This window comes from Alligator mississippiensis, chromosome 4 (genome assembly GCF_030867095.1).
Source record: "Alligator mississippiensis isolate rAllMis1 chromosome 4, rAllMis1, whole genome shotgun sequence".
NCBI classification, from domain to species: Eukaryota; Metazoa; Chordata; order Crocodylia; family Alligatoridae; genus Alligator; species Alligator mississippiensis.
Window position 1 is genome coordinate 179926164 of NC_081827.1, and position 25387 is coordinate 179951550.

The following is a 25387-nucleotide window of genomic DNA, read 5'->3' on the forward strand; positions in this document are numbered from 1 at the left end:
GAGCCAGTACCTAGTATCTCCAGAGGACAGCAGTGTGAAATTGAATAACCAGGGCACCAACTTAAGTTTTGCAATAGTGTTCAGGAACACACCATCACCTTGTTAACATAGTAATGTTGCTGCTGTGGAATTGCAATGCAATTGTTTTATTTCCTCTTGATATCATCATCTCCTGAGCTTGTCAACAATTGGATTTCATTTGACCTTGTTGTATCTTAACAAAAAGACAATGTCACTGTTTTCTCTTAGTTTGGTATCCTAATACATTTGCATTAACATTGTTCAGATAAGACCCTGAGAAACAAAGTCTACTGTGCCTGCACATGAAAAATCTCATTACATACTTTATAGGAATATTTATTACAGTGCCCTTGGAAAAAAAATGTACCCTCCCCTGCCTTTGTCCAGTGTCCTGGTAGTAGCATTCCAGGGCTGTTGCATATAGTCAATAAATTCATGTATTATAAAGGCAAAATTATCATTGCGATGATCTAATCTGACATGTGTATTTGTGTATGCATAAAGTGCCTTTAGATCCCGTGGCTGAAAGGCACTGTATACATTGTGTTTTATAATCACCAGTGTTTTAAAATAATTCGTTCGGGATTTTCTTCTTATCGCTTGCTTATTATAAGGACTTTCTGGAACTGTTCCTGTCTCACAGTGAAATTATCCAGGGAATTTCATAAAGCTGTTGATGCCTATTAAAACTAATAAGGAAACAGTGTTTTCAACATAAATGTTATGAAAGGTACATAAGCTCTGCAATTGTTTTGAAAGCTTTAATGTGGCAGTTGTTTCAACTTCCCCCTAGAATATGGAGAAAGATAAGCCATTTTCCAGGGACATTGTCAGCCTTAAATTCATTTCCCTAATGCCCTATTTTTTATTTAAATTTCTTTCCATATTTCTTTAGATAATAAAGACAAGTTGTCAAGTTCATTTTCTCCCTCCAAATTCACAAAATCTTTTATTAAGTGAAGCCATACTGCCTTCTGCCAGGCACCATTTGGCAGTAACAGTGCCTGGGTTCAATTTTTCGAGATTTTTATGAATACATTGAAATAAATCTGGGGAGTCATTTTGAAAGAACTTTCTGTTTGCAAGAAATGAGGAGTTAATCAAAACAGGACTTAAACAAAGAGAAAGGGAAAACGCAATTAAAAAAGGAACAAACCAAAATCCAACTGAACAAATAAAAGTAGGTAAAGATACCCCCAGGGTTTTTTGGCACTAGTCAGACCTGTTCCAACAACAGTGACAACTGGTGAAGTAGCTAAGCAGTGTTCTCTTCTCTTTGTTATATCCCACCCATAGTTTGTTCTGTCTTAGAGGAGTCTAAGTTGCAGGCAGGTTGTTTTCTCACACCTGTGGGCTCTAGTATCTAAACCAAGTCATAGAATAATAGAGCAGCAGGGCTGGAAGGGATTTCAGAGGTCTAGTCCCAGCCTCCCGCCAGAGACAGAATCATCCCTATCCAAATCATCCTATACAAATCCATTGCCTAACCTATTAGTAAAATTACAGAGTCAAGTTTGACACGACTATGAGACATAAACAACCTAAAATGCCACAGGTAAATCAAGCGGACAACAGCAGCTATATGTTTTAATAAAATCTCTCATCAAGTTGATTTTTTAGCTATTTTGACATAGAAAAACAAAGTTGATGATATTTTTCTATACCCTGCTTCTTTAGTGTCAGCATGATATGCTGATTCCTACTCAAATGGTGCAATTAGTGCTTTGTCCCTGGGTAGAGAAGCCCTCCTGGAGTCTGGTTTTGCTGTTGCTCTGTTCTCAGGGGCTGCAGACCCAGCCATCCCTATCTCCTTTTTCTCCACCACCACTTCACTAGGTCTCAGCCTCTATCTCAAAGCCGCTTTTATAGTGTAGGTGTCTGGAGAGAGATCAGTGGCATACAGGACCTAACAGGTGCCTTTTACCATGGCAGGTAGACACCGCAGGATAGTTTCTTTTCCTTCTTCCATGAGACGGGATCAAGGCCCCAAGGAGTTTTCAAGGGGTCCCATTCAAGGCCCCCATTGGGTCCTTACTGGTGTAAGAAGCCACCTCTCAGGAGAGTTTCTCTTCTCCCTCTTGCTTTTCTTTTCTCCTGCTACTCTTATTTTTCTCTTACCCTGTATTCCATCTGGTGAGTGAATGGCCACATTCATTTCCATAGAGCTGTAGGTAAATTCCTGCATTTACCTCAGTACCCTATCCAGGATAGAATTTAACCCATCCAACCCTACTTTGCAACACCATACAGAAAGGTAGGAAAACTGAGTCTTACATTCACGTAGACCAACAACGCTCCAAGCCATATGGTTTTATCAATTTGACTTTTTTCTGCTCTTTTTATATATAAAGGCAAGGTTGATGACATTATTCTACACCCCTCCTCTTTGATGCCACCATAATATTCTGATTTCTATTCAAAATTATTTATAAAATAAGAAATATTTTAGCGTTGACAAGCTGCAGTGCATGGATTGCAGCTGTGGTGTTAATGACAGTTGAAACTAGTCATTTTCATTATGATTCTGCTCTTGCAAGAGTGGCACTGTTTGTATGGAATTCCCTAAGTATTATGTGTGTGAACAAGACTAGAATATGGCCTATAAGGTCCAGTCAAACAAAATATATTTCTGGCCTTTGAACTGCAGAAAACACATGTATTTTTCTTGACCCCCTTTCTTAAAATATTCTATAATACAGACCATAAAAAGTTCTCATTAATGAGAGATCAGAGTAATGGCACTTCACTTGAGTAGAGGTCTAGTCATATTCAGGTCATAAAAAATTACTTCCTTTCTGTTATCTTTGATTTACAGTTGCTCAGGGTCGTTAAGGCCTGCTCTTGCCTCTTGTTCCCTATAGGCAATCTCCCACACTCAAGTAGGACCTCTGGTGGTAGTGGGGATCGATCCTAGGCACAAAGGTCAGTCAGTTGCAGTACAGCATGGAGGACCAAAATTGTCTGGCTAAATTTCTCAATTAAACATAAATTCTTATAAAAAAAAATCTAGGACTGTTAATTGGAAATTCAGGTAATCTCACTCATGATATGAAAGAGTTTATTTACAAGACAAATATAATGTGCTTGATCAAATATCAGGTTGAATATGTCATCTAATTCTAGTAACTAGGGGTAATTCTGTTCTAGAGTTACTCTGTATCTTTGTACTGGGAGAAAGCATTTGGATCTGCATATTACTGGAATTAAATAATTGTTTCAGTAGTCTGTTATTGTTTTAAAAGCCAAATTTATTAACTCAATGCACATTATACAGGGCATGTCTACATGAGACGCTGACTGTGCAGTAGCCTGATACTACTGTGCAGTAGAGTCACATGGCAAAAACTGTGATGCAATGCTACTGCATAGTAGTATTATGCTACTGCGCAGTAATATCACAAAAGAAGCGTTCACTGGTGCTTCTGTGTAGTAACTTGGGTTACTGCACATTTATTTAGTACTCATTTATACAAGTACTAAATAAATGCTCAGTAACCACTGCACAGTAGTGTCTCATTAGACACCGCCACTGTTTCATAACCTGCAATAAAGCACAATGAAAACTGCAAAGACTTGGGGAAAAAATATATCAGTTGGTATACTGTAAAGGATTATGTGCAGTATCTGCTGGTGTTAAAACATTGATCAAAGCACTTTTAATTTAATTTACTGTAGAATAGACAAATTGAAAGATCAAAGATTGTCTAACAATAAAATGTATAAGAGAAACTAGATAGAATACAAGCAATATGAATTAAGAATTCCAAAATATTTTCTATCAGCTGCTCCAGGTCTAACTATCAGAGCAGAGCTTTATTTGGCAATGATGGGCAAAAGATTTCATTTATCTCTTTTACTGTGGCTTTATTTGACTGTCTCCAGGTTGGTTCTCTGCCCGCTGCCCCAAGTTTCTTCAGCAAGATATGGAGGAGCATGGGTCAGTATTGGAACTCAGTGGATGTATATTAAAATGACAATCCTGGAAAGGAGCACTGCATTCTTATTTAGTGTGACTTAACCCATTTGAAATGCCTTGAGAGTTTTGGTCACATGATTTTGATACCTTTGTCTGGAACTTTTGCCTTTTGGACTGGCTGGTAGTACTCTAACAACAAAGTTCCTTTCAAAAATAACAGCTTGATCATGGTTTATCTTGTGGATTAGTTCCTTGAATTATAGCGATTATAATACTATACTTAGATGTAGTCGGTGAACTGATACAAAGATCTTTGGAGAAAAAGAAAATGAGATATTGCTTATTTTCCAGCAGGCATCTAAGCAAATTGTAATTGGAGTTCCAACTGGCCATGATGTCTTGAATAAAGTGGATTTCTGCCAGCCTTAATTCACTTTCCTGGTGGTATAACTCAGAGGCAGGAGAACAGGAATGTTTAAAATGTCTCAAAAACTTCTGCCTGACTGTATTACAGTTCCCCATGGAGGGTTTTTCTAATACATGATGTTTGGTGCAAAATTGCAAGAAGAACCCAAATTATATATATATATATATATATATCAGTGAGGAAAAATGTATAGTATTAAATCCATTGTTTTTTGGGGGGGCATATGGACTCTACTGATGACAATCTACTGCATATCAAGTATATATAACATTTGCCTCCAAAATCACATTTTAGTGTGTGTTTGCTATTGAAAATCTCATAGTGCAGCACAGCTGTTTTTCTGGTGAATTTGTGTATCCAGGGTGCTGCTAACCCTAGAAAGCTTATGTGTTTCCCTGTGACTACAGCAACTGTGCAGCATTTCCTATTGTTTCAAAGAATCATTACATCCTGCCAAACGTTTTACTTTTTTATGGTAATTATTAAAGCCATTTTCCTAGTATTTTTCAAATTAGTATCTGAAATCATTATACATTTAAATTTTGTGACAATCATGTGCTTATGTTGCCTGTTTTGATGTTCCACATTGAACATTATTCCATTCCATTCCTTCCTCCTCTTCCTTTCCCTCTCTACTTCCCAGATATCTTTGGAAAGGACCATTTCCTAAGAATGCTGGATCTTTTTAGAAACTGGGGGAGAAGATGTAAGCAGGAGAGCCTGGGAGGTCAGAGAGAGTGTGTGTTTGCCTACCAGCCTGTGCTCCCATTGAAGCGCACATGGTTGAACCCCAGAGAGTGGAGACACAGGAAGCCTGCCACTTGGGGACTGGCTAAACAGCTAGAATCGTGGGGCAGAGGCAATCCTGGGGATGGTGAAAAGTTTCACTGGAGAGATGATGATGATTCTTGCCTGATAGGGACCCAGAGAAGCTCAGTAAGGAGACTAGAGAGTGGTCTGCTAGATCCAGGGCCTGCCTCTGGAACCAGCCAGGGTGGAGTAAACATTAGCCAGCCTTGTGAATGAAGTGATAGGAGCCTGTGTGGTCTGAACCTTTAATGTTCTGTCTTCCCCAGTGATGTTATAGCATTTCCCCTAATTATTATAATTGGTCTCCTGTATCTTTAAAATTTGGCTGCTCTTTTAATTGGATATCTCACTTTAATAAGAGTTTTCACCATCATGGCCTTGGCTGAATCTGAATTGACTTGGGAGACCTATTAAAAGGTCCAAATCGAATTGGAAACCTCCAAATTGATTCAGAGACATTCAGAAGGCTTGCAGCAAACAGAAACTGAAAAGGGGGGTTGGGGTGATCTTCCATATATGGAAAAGGCTGAGATTTGGGGGAAAGGCTGCTCTGAAATTGATATCTGTAGCTGGCCAGTGACTGCAATCTTTTTCTGAGGTCCCTTCCAATCACAGTGCTCTGGGAGAGGGACGTAGAAACAACATATAAAGCTGTGTCGGAAGTTATCTGTGCCTTTTATGATCTGTCTCTCTCTTGGAGCAGGAGTGTCTATAAGATTTTGGCTTTGCTAGTATCTTGCTAGCTAGTCTCCTTATTAGTTGTATCCCATCCTTTCCTACTTAACCTTGCCTACAATCCCTATTCTTACCCCTATCCATTCCTTTCAAATTATTTTTCCCCCAAAATCCTCTTATTTGTTCTTGTTAGTCTGTCTTGATTCTTTCTCGGCACAAAAAGAAATCTGTGTTTTCCCTGACAGTGTGTCATCACTGTAGAGGAAAGCACAACATATATTCAACACATACACACACACATTTTGCAGCGCACCAAGGATTATGAAGCGTGCTGGAAAGGCAGGTGCTAGATCTTCTGACAGGGGAGGGACAGGGGGCAGAGGGAGAGCTACAAGTTCCCCACACTCCAAACATAGACGCACCCTCTTTCCTGGCAGCGATGAGTCTTCTGCTGCTAGTGAGAGCAAGGAGGTGATAGCAGTGCCTACATCTGCACCACCACCATTAACACCACTAACCAGCAGCAGCATGACAATCTTCACCCCAATTTCAGTTCCCAGCATGAGCTTTCCAGTGCCAGAGGAAGAGCTGGATCTGGAAGCAGAGGAGCCGAGGGCCATAGCAAAGGAAATTCTGGGGAAGGAGAGGGGTCTGAGTTTGTGCCCCACACCCCTCAAAGTTCCCCTACAGGCAGATCTCCTTCTCTGGAAGGCACTTTGGAGGAAGTTGTGGGGGGCAGGTGACTCAGCTCCTCCTGTTGTTGTGCCTCTGCCTGGTGAGGAGCGGGATAAGGCAGGATCCTCACCCTCAATCCAGAAGTGAGTGGTTAGTGTAGTGTGGGATCATTTTGAGGTGGAAGATGATCCTAGGTCTGAAGGCAGATCAGCTTGGGCAAGTTACTGAAACACTTCACCACCACAGCGATGCTGCTGCATCTCAAGAGGCAGCACTCACTTGCCCTTCTTCCTCCTCAGCCTGGCACCATTGGGAGCATGCCCAAAAAGAATGTCCCCCTCTCGCTCCAAAGCCCCCATCCCCAAAAAGCAGGGGCAGGCCACCCTGGACCAGTGGGAGCATGGCAGAGACAAAGTGGGGCATGTTCCAAAGGCAAGCAAGGTCACCTAGGGCATTGGGGAGATGCTTGCTCTGGATGGCCAGCCCTTCTCCTTTGTTGATCATCCAGCGTTCAGGCGGCTCATGGAGCTTGTGGCTCCATCCTACCAAGTGCCCGCACTCACCACCTTTAGCAGGATGGTGGTTCCCTCCCTGTATGAGGCATGCAGGGAGTATTTGAAGGAGGAGCTATGCAAGGCAGGTCTGAAGGTAGCCTTGCACTTCACCTCGGACATCTGGAGCAGCCAGGGTAGAGATCATGCCTACTTCTCCCTCACAGGGCACTGGTGCTATCAGTCAGGCCATCAGTGGGCTCTCCTTCAAATGGAGGTGATGGATTGCTCCCACATAGCTAGGGAGATCATGGTGGCCATGAACCACACGGTGCAGGGATGGCTCATTGGGCAGGGTGAGCTCATCCGCAGGTTCATGGTTCACCGACAATGGGGCCAATGTGGTCAAGGCAGTGCATGATGCCAACTTTGTTGGCATCCACTGTGTGGCACACAAGTTCCACCTCATAGTCAGGGATGCTGTAGAGAGGGACAGGGCTCCTGGTGATGGCACTGTCACTACCAGCCAGCTCATTTCAAAATGCAGGAAGGTGGTGCGCTACTTCCACCGGAGCATCAAAGTGGGCAAAATGCTGCAGGAGAAACAGGCAGAGCTGAGCATTCTGCAGCACAAAATCATGCAGGATGTGGAGACTTCATGGAACTCTGTATACCTGTTGCTAGAAGTGTGGTTGAGCAACAGAAGGCTATCCATGAGATAGCCTTGGTCAGTGAGATTGGGATCAGTGGCCCCTTTAACAAAATGGAATAGGATACCATCTTCCAGATCTTGGTGGTCCTCAAGCCATTCCTCAAAGCCACCAAGAGCCTCAGTGCTGGTGATGCCCTCCTTAGGCAGGTGATCCCCATAGTGAAGGAGCTTGAGAATGAAATGTAGAAGTTTCAAGGGACTGATATTTCTGGCTGGGGCAAGCTGCTTTCACCAGAGATGCAGGCACTGGTGAAGCAGCTGAAGGAGGGTATCAAAAAATGGCTGGATCTGTTGTGGTCCAGTGCAGTCCCCGTGCTGGTGGGCATGTGCAACCTGAGGGTAAAGGGGAGCATCTGCAGCAGCAAAACCCATGATCACTGGATGGAGGCACTGGTGACCAGAGTCAGGGAGGCAGAAGGGCAGAGGCAGGGGGACGTGGAAGACGGGGATAACCATGAACCAATCTCCTCCACCTTAGCCACTGCCAAAGTGGGCCAAGGGCATGGCTTCAATGTTGGGGTCCAGAAGCACCAGACCCTACCATTCGGTAGGTAGTGCAGAGACCTTGTTGGTTACCTATCTCACCGAAGACGTAGAGCCGCTGCACTGTGACCTCTTGGCCTACTGGGCAACCCACAGCCAAGTGCGACAGGATATGGCCACAGTTGCCTATGAACACCTGTCCTGTCCACTGACCAGTTTTCCAAGAGAGGGTGTTCAGAATTGCTGGTGATGTTGTGGCACCCCATCACACCTCCTTGGATCCCGGTTTGGTGGAGCATCTGGTGTTCCTGAAGGTGAACCTCGCACTGCTAGAGTTCCCCAAGCTCCACATGCAGATGGAGTGAGTGCCACCCTCGTCACTCCACACCTATTTGCTTTTTTCATTTGCTTTCAGAACCTTGAGGTACACTTTCACAGAAACCCCTGCACCACTCTGCCTGAAGCCTGGCAGACCTCATGCCCGCACGAGGGGCTACCATTACTGCTGTTTTCATTCCACTCTGCCTTAACACACTGTGACAAGTCGCCCTCCCCAGCGCCATCTTCCGGATCATCCGCGCCTTACGTGGGGCGTCCTTGGAGTCCTCTTGGACCTTTGCTGTCCCGCTCTAATCTCGCCTAGCACGTCTTGATGGTATTAGTATGCGAGTAGGAGACTACTGATCCTATTGGGTATGTTGGGGTCTCTCCTATAAGGTTCTGACCCCGTACCCAAGCCTTGTGGGCTATGTGTGGCTCCTACCACCCCAATACCACGCCCCAAGCCTCGCAGATGTAATGGATGTTATTCTGTCCCTCTCTCTCTCTCCATGCCCCCTCTGGTACTCGGGCTCTCCGCAGTTCCATCTCTCTCTCTCTCCATGCCCCCTCTGGCACTCGGGCTCTCCACGGTCCCGTCTCTCGGGCCTTCTCAGTAACGCCGCCCTTCTCTCGGGCCTTCTCAGTAACGCCGCCCTTCTCTCGGGCTCGCCACACCCGCACAGGGGCGTCTCTGCAACGCTGTTCTTCTCTGGGCTGGGGTCTATGCACCCCGAATGCTGCGCCCTTCCTGGCACTGGGGTCCCCACTCTACTGTGAGTCCCCTATGAGGCCTCCTCCAACCCCTAATAGCCTCACCCAAACCACCGGTTTAACAAATAGCAAACACAAACACAAGCCTCTTGGCTACAACCTAAACAGAAGCCGCCTGGCCATAACAACGTTCAATCCTACCAGGGATCCTTTCTCTCTCTGCAGTATCTGATGCAGCTCCTTCCTCAGGCCTCTCCTTTGTAACATAGCTGAGAGCTCCCTCCTCCTTGGTTGCCAGACAGCAACTGCCACCTGGCCTCCTTCTTGCGGTTTATATAGGAGCCAGGCCCTGCCCCTTCTTATCAGCTGGCTAGGCAGGTGTGGTTCATTATTTCCCACAAGTTGCCTCAGCAACCGGCACCTGAGGAGTCTTCCCGGCTCTCTCAGTAGCAGGCACCTTAGTGCCCTGCTACACACACACAAGTGATATGAGTTTGCTTTCAACAGTTTGTGGTGCACTTTTACAGAAACCCCGGCATCTATTTCCTTGAAACTTTGCAGAGTTCATGCTCTCAGAAGGGGCTACCATTCCAGCTGTTTTTTTCTGAATCTGCAAAATAATCACAAAGTTATAGGTATTTTAGTGATTCCCCATTATAGTCTATGGGCAAATCTGAATCCAATTTGGCTGAATCAAATTGGGAGAGTGATTCAAATCACCGAATTGAATCATTGACCCTCCAAATTGGCCAAATCTGAATCTGAAGTAAATACTTGCTGCTTTGGACAGGCCTAGTATCTAGGTGTTTGATAATGGTTAGTGCAGCATCTGTCTGTTCAGGTCTGTTTGCAAGTCCAACATCAGGGCTATATTATCTCATCAGTTTTAAGTTGAACTATTCATTAAAGTCAATGAAGAAATATGCTTTAAAACTGCTTCCAGAGAAAGCTGTGATTCCCAAATATTTTAGAAAGTTATTGTTAAATCTAGCATTGATGCTTTAACAAAACTGTTCCCAAGTAATTGAAATAAACAAAACTAAAAGGAACTTTTTGTAAAATATACAATCTTTTTAAACTAATATAATTTTAGTAGATCATTAGATTTATTACTTTTGTAGGCTCCCTATGATTTTATTACATTTCTTGCTAAACTAGAAAACATTGGCAATGTGTAGGGGGTGCACATGGGTGCACATGCACCCCATGAGATTGGCTGTACCCCCCTGAGAGAAGCACCAGTGGCACTTCCAGTTTTCCTGCTGGGCAACCCAGCCACAGGCTGCTGCAGCAGAGGCAAGGGGCGCACCGGGCTCACAGCCAGCCCAGCACAGCAAGTAGGTAGTTTCTTTCTTTTTTTTTTGGCGGGCAGGGTGGGGGCTAAGATCAGGACCAACACAGTGCAGGAGGGAGTGGGGTAGCAGCAAGGGTGAATCATTCCTGCCCCTGCCCCTGTCCCACTCCCTGCTGCACTGTGGGGATTGTCCCATGACCCGGCCCAGGCTGCATTCACAGAGGATGGGGCCCCAGCCAGGCCAGGTCATGGGGCAATTGGAGCCTGGCATTTCCTATCACTGCGTGCACTGCAGGGGAGCTGGGGGAGGTGTGGCACATTCCCCAAACCCCTTGGCTCCAACGCACCACAGCCCTGGATGAGCTCCTGGGCTCTGATTGCCCCACAACCCTGCCTGGTTGGGGCCCCATTCATGGTGAATAGAGCCCCAGCTGGGTCGGGTTATGGAACAAATGCAGCCGAGTGGCTCCTGCAGCATCATGGTGACAGGGAGTAAAGGGCGGGGCATGCCCCCCTCCCCTATCTTTGCATGGGGCAAGAGTAGGCTGCAGCTGTGAGGTGAATTGGGCTTTGCCTGCTCTGCACCTCACTGTAGCCTTTGAAAGTGGTGTGCCACAGTGCCATGTGCCTCACCACGTGGCCCACCTAGTGACAGGACATACATGGCGCTGAGCCACTTTCAAAGGCTGCAGCAAGGTGTGGAGGTACAGAGCAGGCAGAACCCAGCTCACCTCACAGCTGCAGCCTGCCCTTGCCCCGTGCAAAGATCGGGGGGGGGGCATGTGCCCCCCCTTGGCTCCCCAGCACCATGACTCTGCAGGAGCTGCTAGGCTCTTCCCAGAGACAACTTAGATGGGGCAGGGTGAGGGTCCTAGGGGCTCCATCTCCTTTGGCCCAGTGGTGCAGCCGAGGCTGGCCCCGTTCCAGCTCCGGGTCCTCCCAGGTGGTGCAGGGCTGGAGCCGGACCAGGATCAGGACCAGTGCGGGGAGGCAACCAGGGTTGTGGATGTTGGCACCACGCTATGACCCCTGGCATGGGGGAAGGGGCAGCCCCACAAGTGCAGCAAACCCTGGCCCCAAGCCTGATCCCTGCCTGGTGCCAGCCCCAGCCTTGCTCCCTCCCACCCCCCATGGCCCTTTATCCTCCCCTCACCCTTCCCCTGCAGATTTTTTCATGGGGGGGGAGGTGTGTGCACGCATGTGCATGCTCTCAGCCCCTCCCCACAGCTTTTTTTCTCTCTTCACCTCTGGCCCCCTGGTCAGCGATCGGCCACTGAGGGATACCTCCCTCCCTCGGTCAGTGATTGGCCGCTGGTGCCTCCCCAGTATTAGGAGGCACCAGTTGCCTATGGTAGAACATTTGTAGTAAGAAAATGGATCTCTTGTTTATAAAATCAAATTCCACAATCTCTTGCTCAGAGAAAAATCTTTTGATCTCAAATGAGGTCTTAATGGCTACAGAAAAGGAAAAAAGCTATCAGAAATGGAATGACAAAATTATTCCCTTTTATTAATGTTACTCTACAGATAGTCCCCTGGTGTGTGTGCATAACTTAAATGTTAACGGAAGTTTTTCCATACACATAAAAGGAAAAGTAGACCTGCTAAAAATATAGATCTGAAATGGAATAAAGTACAAAGCTTTGAGACACTCATGTCTAACCTTTATGTCAACCTGCTAATGCTGGACCAGATTTAAATACTCCTCTTTCCATCAATATTAATATGGTGAGACACTAAGTAAAAGGTAGAGGTGCACCAATACATTGGTCTGATATCAGATCAGCACCAGTATAAAGAAAATTGTCTGTATCAGAAATCAGCCTGATATGGCCAATAATTTGGCTGATAAATGGCCTCTGCATGTGTGCAGTCACAGCGCAGCATGCAGGCAGTGAAGAGCACAGTCTGGCAGCTTGGAGAGCTGCGTGCAGCTGGTAAGTGTGTGGTGTGTGTGGTGGAAGGAAAGAGGGGAGGGAAAGGGGGAAGGAAAGGGATGTGGGGGAGCAGATCAAGATTCCCGGAGTGAGGGAGGAGTGGGGCTGGGGCAAGCGCTGCCCAGCCAGGGTGGGGCAGGCATGGGATGGAGCCACAGCTTGTCTGGGGGGCACAGGGAGGGGCAGCTCCCTTTGCTGCATGCTGCTCGTGCAGGAGCCGCTGGTCTGGCAGCTCATCTGGTGCTCGCCTGCTCACCTGGTGGCTCCTGCCGCTGCTCCTGCTACTCGTCCATAAGGGCACGGGGGAGGGCATGAATGCCTGGATCTGTTCAGGGTGGGCTGGGGCTAGGGCTGCACCAAGCTCTTCCCAGTGGGGCGGGGTGGGCAGTGGCAGTGCCAGGAGGACGGCTGGGGGGGGGGGGCTACAGTAAATTTTGAGGTGGCTGCAACCCCCCCATAGTCCCCTTCCAGCACCGCCACCACTCACCCTGAGTGCAGTCCCACCCTGCCAGAAAGAGCCCACTCTGCCCTGCCCCGTGCAGATCTAGGGGCACATGCCCCCCTCCCCCATGCTGTCCTGGAGGAGCAGTGGGAGCCTCCAGATGAACAGGTGAGCGCCAGATGAGCCACTGGACCAGCGGCTCCCACACAAGTGAAGTGCAGTGGTGGGAGCTCCCCCCCACTTCCCCTGTGCTTGCCCCAGCCCCACTCCTCCCTCACCGTGGGGGCCTTGATCTGCCCCTCCCATGCCCTTTCCCCCTCCCCTTCCACCCTAGCAGACTTACCAGATGCATGCAGCTCTTCAAACTGCCGGGCTGGTATCGGAAATCAGATTGGTATCAGCTGATATTCCTCCTTAAAATCAGCTATTGGTATCAAAAATCTGTATTGGTCTACCCCTAGTAAAAAGAATAAAGAGATTGTTCAAACTGTGCAAATAACTGATTTTTGATGTTGTTTCTCTTATTCCAAAAGCTCTAAAAAAAGGTTTGTGTCAAACCAAATATTTCATTTCCAAGATGTAAAAAAAAATGATAAACTGCAGTTAATTTCAAAACATCATTTTAAATAATAATGTTAACTTTTCATTTAAAAATGTTGAAAAAATATTTTTACTTGTTCAGAATTGTTTGGGTTTATGTTTTTTCTTAATCATGAATTTTTTAAATGTTTGTCAATGCGAGTCTGCTTTTTTGGCAAGAAAATTTTGTCCAAAATCAAATCCCCCTGTTCAAGTATCCCAGTCCAACCCTTTTAAGTAATGTTACTATGTGACTTTTGAAGCTTTCTTCCATTGTGTGTAAGAATTAAAGGGATGAATGAAGAAGCATTCCAGGCTTGAGTTTTCAGAAGTAATGATCACCTACAGCTTTTCACTAACTTTAGTGGAGTTGTGGGCGCTCAAGCCCTTTTCTTCCTGAGTTCCTGTAGGCTGTCCGCCTAAATCAATGAGCTTAATATCAGTTGAGAGGAAAATCTTAGTAGTGATCTAAAGGCATGGGGTTGGACACTTGGAAAAGTAGTATGATTAGGAACAACCAGCTGAGATGCATGCAGAGCAAGAAGTGTTTAACTCTATGGGATTCTTTGAAAACTTCATTGCCATAAGAGATAAAAGAAAAGCAGTGGAGGGGTTATGGATTTTTAACAGCTTGGACTGAAATGAAGAGTCAAGTATGGGGCAAAAAAGGATAAAAATTGGCTTCTTGAACACTAAGAGAAACCTGTGAAAGGACTCTTTTCAAGTTGGAAATGAGTACAAAGGCAGTACTATGTTTGGTATGCTTGTTACAGCAGCACCTTGCTGGTCCTCCCACTTATAATTATCACAGAAAAAAAATGGTTTTCTCTTCCATATTCTCAACAAAGATTTAACAGCAATACTGAGGTATTGCATTTTATTTGACTTCATTGCCTTACTGCATATACCTAATTTCACTTACTTCAGAATGACAAAATACCAGAAATGTGATAAAAAACAAATTATAGTGCTGAAAGTAAATGACCAGAGTGAGTCAGATCCATGTGACTGCTCCATGTGATCTAGTTGTTTTGTGCCTTGCCTAGTTTAAAGAAGCCAGTGAAGTTGATTTTATGGCTACTTTGTGTCATAGAAACAGAGCAAAGAATCTGAGATGTATCAATGTATCGAGGAATCTGGTCCAATACATTTTGTGATGCTTTAACCTTGCTTTTTAAATTGTTCATTTGATCATTCATTAAAAAATCTCAATTATTCTTTTACTCAAATTAGTGAAAAGCAGCAAGTTCTGACATATGGCTGAATGATTTGAACCAGGCTACTGACAATAGGTCACCAGGCTAATTATGCTAATGTGAATCCAAAGTAACTTCACTAGTGCCAGAGTGGATGCTACATGGATTTGAAATCAGAATCTGTCTCTAGATCTCTGAGGCCAGACTATCTAGACATCTTAAGTATGCAAGAGAGGAAAACATTACAAGGAACTTCCTCTGTATTGCACTTCATGAATACAGGCTACCATCAGGGTCATTGATGGTAGAGCTACTGAGCCATACAAATGACTAGGATGGAGCTAGTCTTTCTAATGAAGGCATGAAACAGTGGAGGGGAAAGGCCATAAGAGCAGAGCTGGGTGCAGAGGGGAACACATTTTTTACAAATTTAAAGAGAAGACAGCATTGGCCACTGAGTGCATCCCACCAATTGTAAAGCTGTTATTGCATACTACTTACTAACATGGAAAAAATATAGTTGATTAAAGAGTGAAGGCGACTGCTGTTGGATCCCTTAGTCTGATACTTTGAATTCTATAGTTAGGCTCATGAGTATTCTTCCCTTTTCAGTCTCTTTCCAGTCTCTGCCTCTCCAATAACCACCTATCTGCTTTGCCTTCACATCTTCTACCCTATCAGGTAGTCAGAGTCTTCCTCCACTTTTCTGTAATCCTCTCCTCTACCCATTTTAGTTCCCATTCCAGAAGGACAGAAAATACTTCCCTAACCATTAGTGAAGAGTTGCATGTAGAAGGATATAGAATTTCTACAAGGGTTTGCTCCTACAACATGGGATATTATGACTAGGGCTAGATGGAAAAAAGATTTTCTATCTTGTGAAAATTTTCAAGATTTCATATTTCCTGATTGGTTTGAGAGCTTTTAGGGGAGACTGGGGGCAGAAAAATACACAGAGGCCTTCCCCAGAATATCAAATAGCTTTGTAAGTAGGATCATCAACTGAAAGGTAGAGATCAAGATTCAAGTCCCTAAATGGAAACAGTAAAGACCTGAATCTGATTTACATTGGATGAAAAGTTTCCCCTTTGACAAATGGGCAACATCTGATTTTAAAACCTGTTTCATTAGGAAATACCTAACACATTAATCCTGACAGTTTTCCTTCTTCTAGACATAGACCCTTCCTTTGCCTTGCTGTATCTCTCCCCACTAACTCCCCAGATTTCTGGAAATGGGATGCTGGCTACTTCTAACCTGCTAGTTTACAAACGATCAGGACTTGCCAGGGACTTAGCTGTTAAGAGTATTCTAAATTGCTGGCTAAGTTAAAATGAATGTTCTATGGAGTGTTCATCTTATCATTTAGTCATGAGAAAGCAAACTAATCCAATACACAGCTCAATGTCCTAAAGTATCTCAGATATAAAATTGTGTCAAATGAAATCACTGTGAGATTCGTGAATTAAACTGCAAATCAATCACAAATTAGTTTATCTAATAAAAGCGTCTTAAAAAGTCAGGAGTATTTTTGAGCAAGCTCTGGGCAACCATACCCACTGAAAACTAATATATAATAAGCACATATCTGATCAAATTAATATTGTATGTAATCAAAGCTATATTTTAATTGACTGAAGTACCTTAAATGATTTAGATTTTTTTCTGTAGCCCTACCAGCTGAATTCTAACCTAGACACAGTACATATCATACTGTTGTCCTTTTCAAAATCTCCATTATTGTGCATGTAATCACTTTTTCCACGTGCCGTAGATAATTATGGATCTGATTTTAGAAATGAACTCTCAGTGCTTAGGGTACTGGGACAAGGTTGGGGGGACAACCCTGGGATACTATTTAGAAGCTTGCTTGGGGCATACTAAGTTTGTGTATCAGCTGATACGCAAGTTTTTAGGACATTAGTTTCATACTTTATTCAAAAGATAATGACAAGAACAGTGCCACTCAGCAAGCTGGGAGAGTAGCAGGTTTTATCTCTCAATATTATTATGAATCTTTTCCTATTGATAAGCAGAATATACATTTTTCATTGAAACACTCCCCTCCCCCCCCGCCAACAGTTACTACCTGTATTGTTTTCTTTTTTAGTCTTGACTAATTTGAAAATATTTTGTGTCTTCTTTCTAAGCTGTGTTTATCTTTTTATTTTGTAAGACTTTCTACAAGGTTGGAGAATTTATGCTAAAGAGTTTATGCAAGGGCTGTACTGCATAATAATGGGCCAGATTCTGATAACTCATGCTGAATAGGGGCTGTTGATTTAGATAATAGAAAAGTAGGGCTGGACCTCAGAAAAACATTTAGTTGAACCCTGTGCTCCCTATTCAAACATTCCCATACAAGTATGTGTCTGATATCTTCCTAAAATTACAGAAATAACCTTGTCAGTCAACTAACTACAAAAGACATGGCCAATAACACCGAGAACACTCTAACTCGCCACCAGTGACGCAGGGAGACAAGAACACAGTTACTGTCCCACCACTGCAAAGGTTGTTAAAATACACTCAAATGATCCAAAGTAGTGAACTATGCCCCCCTCCTACAGAGGAAGATAACCCCCCAACCCTCCAGTCCATGCCAGTCTGACTATGAGTTAAAATATCTTCCTGTCCCAAAATGTGGTGATCAGTCTGATCCTGAGCACAGGGGCAAGATCCCCTAACCAGAAGATTATGGATTTTAGTTCTGCCAGCAGACCACAGTCAGAAACCCCAGCCTTGGCTGCTGTCATCACCCAATGCTTCTCTGGAAGGCAAGCATTCCCCTGACACCTATAGCAACAGAAGGGAAAAATGTTTCTTTCCAACTCCAGGTGGCAACCACTATAGTCCCGAAGCATGGGAGAAACCCAATGCTCTCCATTCTGCTCTGCAACCTGGGGATAGCAAAGAAATCCACAATTCACAGCCCCCTAACTGGACAGCCAGAATGCACATTCTTGTCATCTTATTCTCCCCATAACCTTATACCAGCCCCTTCAATTTTTTTTTGTAACTAAGCCAGATGTGGAGCTCTGCTTCATTTTTCTGCTGCTGAACATTTTCTTCTCCAATATGTACCTTCTCTGGGCTGCAGAACTCTACTTGTGATTTCTCAGCAGTCCATGTTATGGGGGCTCCTAGGTTTCCAACTCCTTTACTGCATGCTCCAGCCATGGCTACTCCTAGATCATCCCTGACCAATGCCTATCCAACCTCTTTTTGAAAACGCCAGTGATGGATTCCACAACTTTTCTAGTCACTCTATTTCTTTCCTGCCAGAACTTTCCTGCTATCCAAGCTAAACCTTTGCTACAATATCAAGCCATTGCTATGCAGCCACCTCTGCAGTCATGGAAAAAATGTGTTCTCCCTCTTATTTATGGCCACCCTTCAGATAGTTGAAGACTGTTATCACCCCTTCAGCACTTTTCCAATACTAAATATACCTATTTCATTCATCCTCTCACCCATATCTGGACCCTCTCTATGTTTTCTACATACTTTTTAAAATGTGGAACCTAAAACTTCACAGTACTCAAAATGAGACCTAACAAATTTGGATAAAGGCACTATCACCTCCAATGTCTTACACCTAATACTCCTATGGTGCAGCTCAAAACTGTATTAGCTTTTTTTTGCAGCTGCATCACACCACAGGATCATATTGAGTGTGTGTTCCACCAAGGCTACTAGATCCTTCACTATAGTACTCCCATACATCCTGTTGTCACCTATTTTGTATTTGTGTTTTTGATTACTCTTCCCAAGGTATAGCACCTTGTATTTGTCAGTATTGAACTTCATCCTATTGACCTCAAGTTTCCCAATCTATCAAAATCCTTCTGAATTGTGTTCCTATCCTCCAGCATGTCTGCAATCCTTCCCAATTTTTGTTGTCTGCAATTTTTTTAGGAATTGCTATTCTAAAACATTAAGCATTTTGAACAGCACCAGTCCCACCACAGACCCCTGTGGGACTCCACTCAAAACCTCCTGCAATTCTAACATGGATCCATTTATAAGTACCCTTTGTTTGTGGTTATTGAGCCAGTCATAGTACTTTTTGTGTAGCCCACCTTTTGGCAATTTGCTTATGACAAAGCCATACAGGACTTTGTCAAAAGCCTTACTGAAGTCCAGTCACACTATATCCACTGCATTACCTTCATCCACCCATACAGTTAGGTTGTTGAAGAAGATCAAATTTATTTGTCATTATTTATAGGCTCAGCGGTGTTACACTTGTGAGCACCACAACTGAAAGAGACATGGGGGTTGTGATAGACCACAGAATGAACATGAGCCACCAATGAGATGCCATAGCTGGTAGAGCAAATAAAACACTGGCATGCATCTACCAATGCATCTCAAGCAAGACTAAGGATGTCATCCTCCCACTTTACTCGGTCTTGTGAGACTGCAGCTGGAATACTGCATGCAGTTCTGGGTGCCTCACTTCAGGAAGGATGTGAAGAAGTTTGAGAGAGTCCAAAGGAGGGTCACGCACAGGATTAGAGATCTGGAGAGCAAGTCATACAAGGAGAGGCTGAAAGACATGGGACTGTTTAACCTGGAGAAAAGAAGACTTAAAGGGAACTTGGTGGGAGCCTGTAAGGGGCATACTTCAGGGCCTGGGGCACCTGTTCACCAAGGCATCCCAGGAGAAAACAAGAAACAACAGACACAAATTGCTTGTAAATCGCTTCAAATTGGACATAAGGAGAAATTTCTGCATAATTTCAGTGTCTAGGGTCTGGAACAGATTCCCCCCCAGAGGCAGTCAATCACCTACCCTGGAGATCTTTAAAAAACACCTTGACACGCACCTTGCTAGGGTCATCTGACTGCAGCAATCTTTCCTGCCCAAGTGCATGGGGGCTGGACCCAATGATCTCATGAGGTCTCTTCCAGCACCTAATATCTATGAATCTATGACTTGTTCTTGACAAATCCATGCTGACTGTCGGCATTAGCATTTCCTCCTTCAGATGCTTGCCAAATGGCTTTTCTTATGTTCCAATAACTTCCTGGTTATTGAGGTAAAGCATACCACTCAGTAATTCCCCAGGTCCTCCTCTTTCACCTTTTTCAAAGAGGGGCACTACATTGGCCCATTTCTAGTCCTCTGGTGCCTTGCCTATCTTCCACAACTTGGTAAATATTATTGCCAAGGGCTCCAAGATCCCCTCTGGCACTTGTTTTTGCACCCCAGGATATGTTTTATCAGGTCCTCCTGACTTGAATTCATTCAAATGGATCAAAAGCTCTCTGACTGTTTCTTTCATGATCTCAACCATCAGCTTGTCATCTTCCTTATCTAAATAATCCTTATTAGCTGTCTGGTTGCAGGTACTTGCCGAGTAAGTTGTTGCTTAATTTAGGTAGAAGTAGCACAGTCTGACATGATGCAATTAAAAGTTTTTGAATAAGATTTCTACAAAAGGCATTCAAGTGAATGTGTTGAACTGTAACACTAGCGCTTTTCTATTTGCAATACTGTATTCCTTTTTTAAGGTTCATTAGAATTAATAACCATAGTAAATCTTATTTAAACAATAAGAAAAGGAATTGACTACAGGGAGGGAAAGACAACTGTACATGGAACAAAGAATCTGCATCTCTTGGGCCCCTGGCAGATGTACAAGTAAAGGTGCCATGGGATCTAATATGCCATTCCCACAATCACACTTTCTGCCATGCCACATGTGTATGATAGGAGGCATGATTGTGGGAGAAAATATCAGATCCCATCATTCCTTGTTGGCAGTGAAGGGGGTGGCTGGGATCATGAGTAGCAAGCAAGTTGCAGGCTTCCATGACTGAGAGCCCTCTCAGCTGATGGGTCTCTCAGCCATAAGGGTACACCATGCACTGCCATGGTTGGGAGCACCATCAGCTGACAGTTCTTAGCCTTGGGGATGGATGGTGGGCCCCACAGCTGGGAGCCCCAGCCTGGCCACATGTTCAGTTAATGGTGTGATAGGAACCAGACACAAAGTTATTATACAATTTTGTATAATAACTTTGCGGCTTATTCCTTGTTTTATCACACCATTAATTGCATTAATTTATGGCCAGGTAACATCTTAAAATGTGATTAACCAGTTAATCATGTTTAAAGTGTAACATGTTCCAGAGACCTTGGAGATTATTTATTTTTGTGACAATGTGCATAGTGAGTTCAGTATTAAGGAAGGAAGGATGGTTTTGTGGTCAGAATGTGGGAACATAGTTACATTGCATGAAGACAGAAGTTTCGAACACAGGACAGGCAATTAAGAGAGACAGGTTCCTGGCGGGTATAAATTGACACAGCTGCCTTGATATTAGTAGCATTACACTGATACCATGGGATATAATGGTATAATTATAGTGCTATAGCAACTTGAAGAGCTGACCACAGAATGAACATGATCCACCAGCAGTAGTTCATACAGAATCTATTAGGCAAGCTGTACTTTCAGACTTGAACTTTTACTTTTCATGGTGATGACTGTCTGACTATTTAGCTTCCAACCCTTCCCCTTCTTTGGCTTTTTAATCCAGAATCAAACCCCATACACACCATGGACATTGTACTAAATTCTCTATCAGTGTAAATGATAAAGCTCCATTAATTTCAGTGGAATTTCACTTTTTTACACTAAAAAGGAACTTGGTCACTTGGTCTTATGTCTTAAGGATCACTCTTCTCTCTCATTTTTAAAAAAACTGTCTTTTGTCTGACCAACACAGTAGTTCCTTGACTGGATACTGCCATTTAATCCATCTAATTTTCTTTAAGACCTCCAACCCATTCATTTTCTTCACTTTGTGTAGGCCTTAGACCCTTCTTCCTCTTTTTATACTCTTAGGACCATTGATACTATAGTTAATGGCATCAACTCTAATTTCTTTGTGATGCTTCTCTCCCATTGTGCCATCAATCTCAAGTAAAGATCAACCAGATGCCACATACCATTCATATACTTCCCAAGCTCTTGTTCTAGCACTATTGAATATCTCCAGTGAAAATGAATAAACTAATATTTCAAACAAAAGAAAAAGCCACAATTTCCTTCACTGCTAATTTAGTCTTTCTCCCTGCACCATTGTCCTCTTTCTTGCAAATCAGCTTTATTTATCCTTGATTAAGTCTCATACTTGTAAGTTCTGCAGCCAATCTTCCAAACTCAGTTCCATTCTTAGATCCTTTGCCCATTGATTAGGACCTCATTGACTTCTTCAGGGAAATATTCTGCTGTCCCTTCCAAACTTCTTCTCCTTTTCCTTTGCAATTGCTCTCCTACTCTGCTTCTCCATCCTCCCCACCTGTCTCTAACTCTGTCCCTTCCTGGCTGTTAACCAGTGGGGACTGCCCTTGGTTCCCATTCTCATACGCTCCACCTTTTCTGCTTTTTGGGTTTCTTCCACTCTGAGTATATTTTAATTAACCAAATCTGAAAAACATCCTGACTGTTAAGCCTCCTCTGTCTCTGCATGAACTTCCCAATTTCCCTTCATCTCTAAACTCATTAAATTTGCAAATGAACTTCCTTATTATTTAAATTTAAAGCTATTGCTTTGACTTCCTCTCTTCTAATTCAGTCCCAGGTGCATTTTACTTTGTTTTCTCTCCTCTTCTAACTACTTAAACTGCTCAGCTAATCTCCAGTGGCCTTTCCTTGGTCAAAGGAGAGGACCTTGACTCCATGATCATTCTCCCAGATCTCTCTCCTCTTTGCAATACCACTCTCTCCTCTCTCATGTCTTTTTATTCTTGGTATTTGTAATACTGTCCTCTTAGATTTTTATTGCCACCTTTCCAGCCACTCTTTCATTTAATCAATTAATTTAAACATTTTCTCTTCCTCCCTTCTCTTACATTCTGTAAAATTGTCTGAGTTATCCTTTGCCCTGTCTTACCTCTTTAAAACTTTTTTTCACTGGGGCTGTAAACAGAAATTTCAGTTCAGGCAGGACCAAATAGGAACATCACAGGCCTTTACCTATGTAACGCTTCCAAGAGCATTGTTGCTTCTCAGTTGGCCAGAGAGCACCAGCCTGACTTGCTTGCCCTGGGATGATTGGTAATTAACCTGAATGAGCTGTGATTAATTTATAGGCACAAAAGGGAAAGGGAGTGTTAGCACATTTTATCTTGCATATTTCACAGGTATATAAAGTGTGACAATGGATTAGTATGTCTGTAGGCCTCATCTAGACTACTCTGTCCAGTTTTGGGCTCCACACTTCAAGAAGGATTTGGACAGTTTGGATAGAGTCCAGTGCAGGATCTTGGGAAGAAAGGCTTATGGGAAAAGGCTGAAAAGACTAGAGTTATTTAGTCTGGAGAAGAGAAGACTGAGCAGGGTAGGAGTTATTTATAGTATTCAAATATCTAATGGGCAATTACAAAGAGAATGGAGATAGGATTTTTTTTTTTTCTGTGGCCATAGGGGTTAGGACTAAGAACAATGGCCTCAAGTGATAGTAGAGGAAATTTAGTCTGGAGATTAGGAGGAATTTTCTGACTATGAGGATGGTCAAGCATTGGAACAAGATACCTAAAGGAATTGTGGAATCTCCATCCTTGGTAGTTTTTGAGGGCAAGTTGACAGCCACTTGGCTGAAATGGTTTAGTCAGGGAGGATCCTGAATTGAACAGGGGGCTGGAGTGGATGAGTTTGTGAGGTCCCTTCTAGTCCTACTTTCCTATGATCTCAGAACAAAATAATTTCTCTCAAGAGAAATGCTACATCTGTAGACACCCTGGGACACTGTCCCTTTTCATAGTTATTTAGATGTTACATGTAAACTGGTGATTTGCGAATCTCTCTCTCAACTCCTAACCTGTTTAACTATGTCCAGCTATACATTTCAACCTGTCACTTCAGCCTTCCTGTCTTGATGGCTTGTTGTTAACAGTTAAAAAGAGCTCCTTTTCTGCCCCCTTTATTCTCTTTCCACGTCCCACATTCTTTGTGTCTGTTGAAACCATCCTCATCTCCTGCAGTCATTATATGTTCGTGCTTTCTAAAAGTTTGAAACCATGAATCTCATCTTCTCTGTCTTTTTTACATCAGTACCATCCTTTCTATAATGTAAACTTGTGACTCTGGTCACAAGTAATCTTTGTGGTCTTTGTCACCTTTGCTTTCCTCTCCATTTCAACTGACACCAACAGCATTTTCTTTTATGACATCTCTAAAATCTGTCCTTTTTCTCTTTGTCTATTGTCAAAAGAATAGTCCAATCCTTTCAGAATTTATGTTACTGATTATTTTAATCCTCTTTTCCAAATTTTCCTATCTTCCCATTATTCTCTTCATTGGAGTTCATCCTAAATACTGGTTGCATCTATATGTGCAATTAATGCGCAGCAATAAACTCTGGTGCAAATCGTATCAGTTTATTGCTCCTGGGCACTGTGTTTACTTGTGGATCTGGGACTGCAGCATGCTGAGACAGGTTGGAGTAGCCCTGGCTGGCAGAAGGTCCAGGGGGTCAGCCTGCCAACCCAGGGCTGCTCAGACCCAGCTCAATACGCTGGCAGGCAGCCCCTGCACTGAAGCACCCTCATGTCCCAGCCAGTGCTATCAGCATCTCCATATATGTTGTGGTGGAATAAAAAACTCCAGTCAGGATAGTGTTTGTATTTACAAGTACTAACCTGTGGCTGAATTAATTAGTTTATTCCATCCTAATACCACTGCACATGTAGACACTGAGCTGTTTACTGTAGAGGTTATTAGACAACTCCACTCTAATCATCTCATGTAGATTCCCCCATTGTGGCCGAGAACATCGTTAATTCACTTCATCTTACCTTCTTTTTTTAATCCATTTGTTTGTTTCCTACCTGCATTAATACATGGTGGGATATTCCAAGAATGCGTTTCTCTTGCAAAGCTGCCCAGAAAGTTATGTAGATTTCTGCCTCAATTTCCTCATATATTCTATCCAAATGTATTCCTGATTTTCTTATTCTGTGCTTTTCTCCGTGTTTCCCTGACACTCTTCATCAATGTGTGCCAATCACTCTTCCTCCCTTCATTTTCATTTCTTAAATTCCCCCACTTCCATGAGGCTTGTTTGCATTTCCTTCCATAAATAGCTCTTGCTTTATTACGTCTGTTGTTTGTCTGTGCTGTCACTGGGCCAAGAGCTTAGTTTTCACTTGCTGTTTATCACCTGTCCTGAAACTCAGAATACCATTAATCTTCATCATCATTGTCATCATCAGTATCATTCTAAGGACACAAATGTTACTGGGTTTTAGGCATAGTTTCAAGGATGCAAAAACTAGAATTAAACTCTAAAAAATTAAACCATGCTTATAGCTGGGATCTGTAGAAAAGATCCATACACACCCCTTCAGCTAAAGATGTCATTTCTTTATATAGGAAGTAAAGCTTCTAAGATTGCCAGATAAGAGAGAAATATTAAACATCATAAGAACACACTGTTCTAAAAAGGGATATAAGTCCACTTATTAAGGGGTTATGATAAAAGATTTTTGGTTCATTTTAAATCTTAATGAGTAAACAGCTATCTTCAATGAGGATTTCATGTTTAAAATCCTACCATTGTATTCCTTGGAGATTATTCATGGCATGGAAATCATAATTCTTTTCTTTTTTGTATAGAAACCATGATAATGCATATGTAGAATATGTAAGTTACTTTCAGGGTATCAGACCAGAATGGCA

The 25387-nt window shown here is 43.3% G+C and overlaps 1 protein-coding gene across 3 annotated transcripts in view; it reads left to right on the forward strand.

Annotated features, from left to right (window-relative positions):
- The window catches only part of SPAG16 (sperm associated antigen 16), a 988711-nt gene that overhangs the window by 452380 nt on the left and 510944 nt on the right, over nt 1–25387 (forward strand). The window lies entirely within an intron of this gene.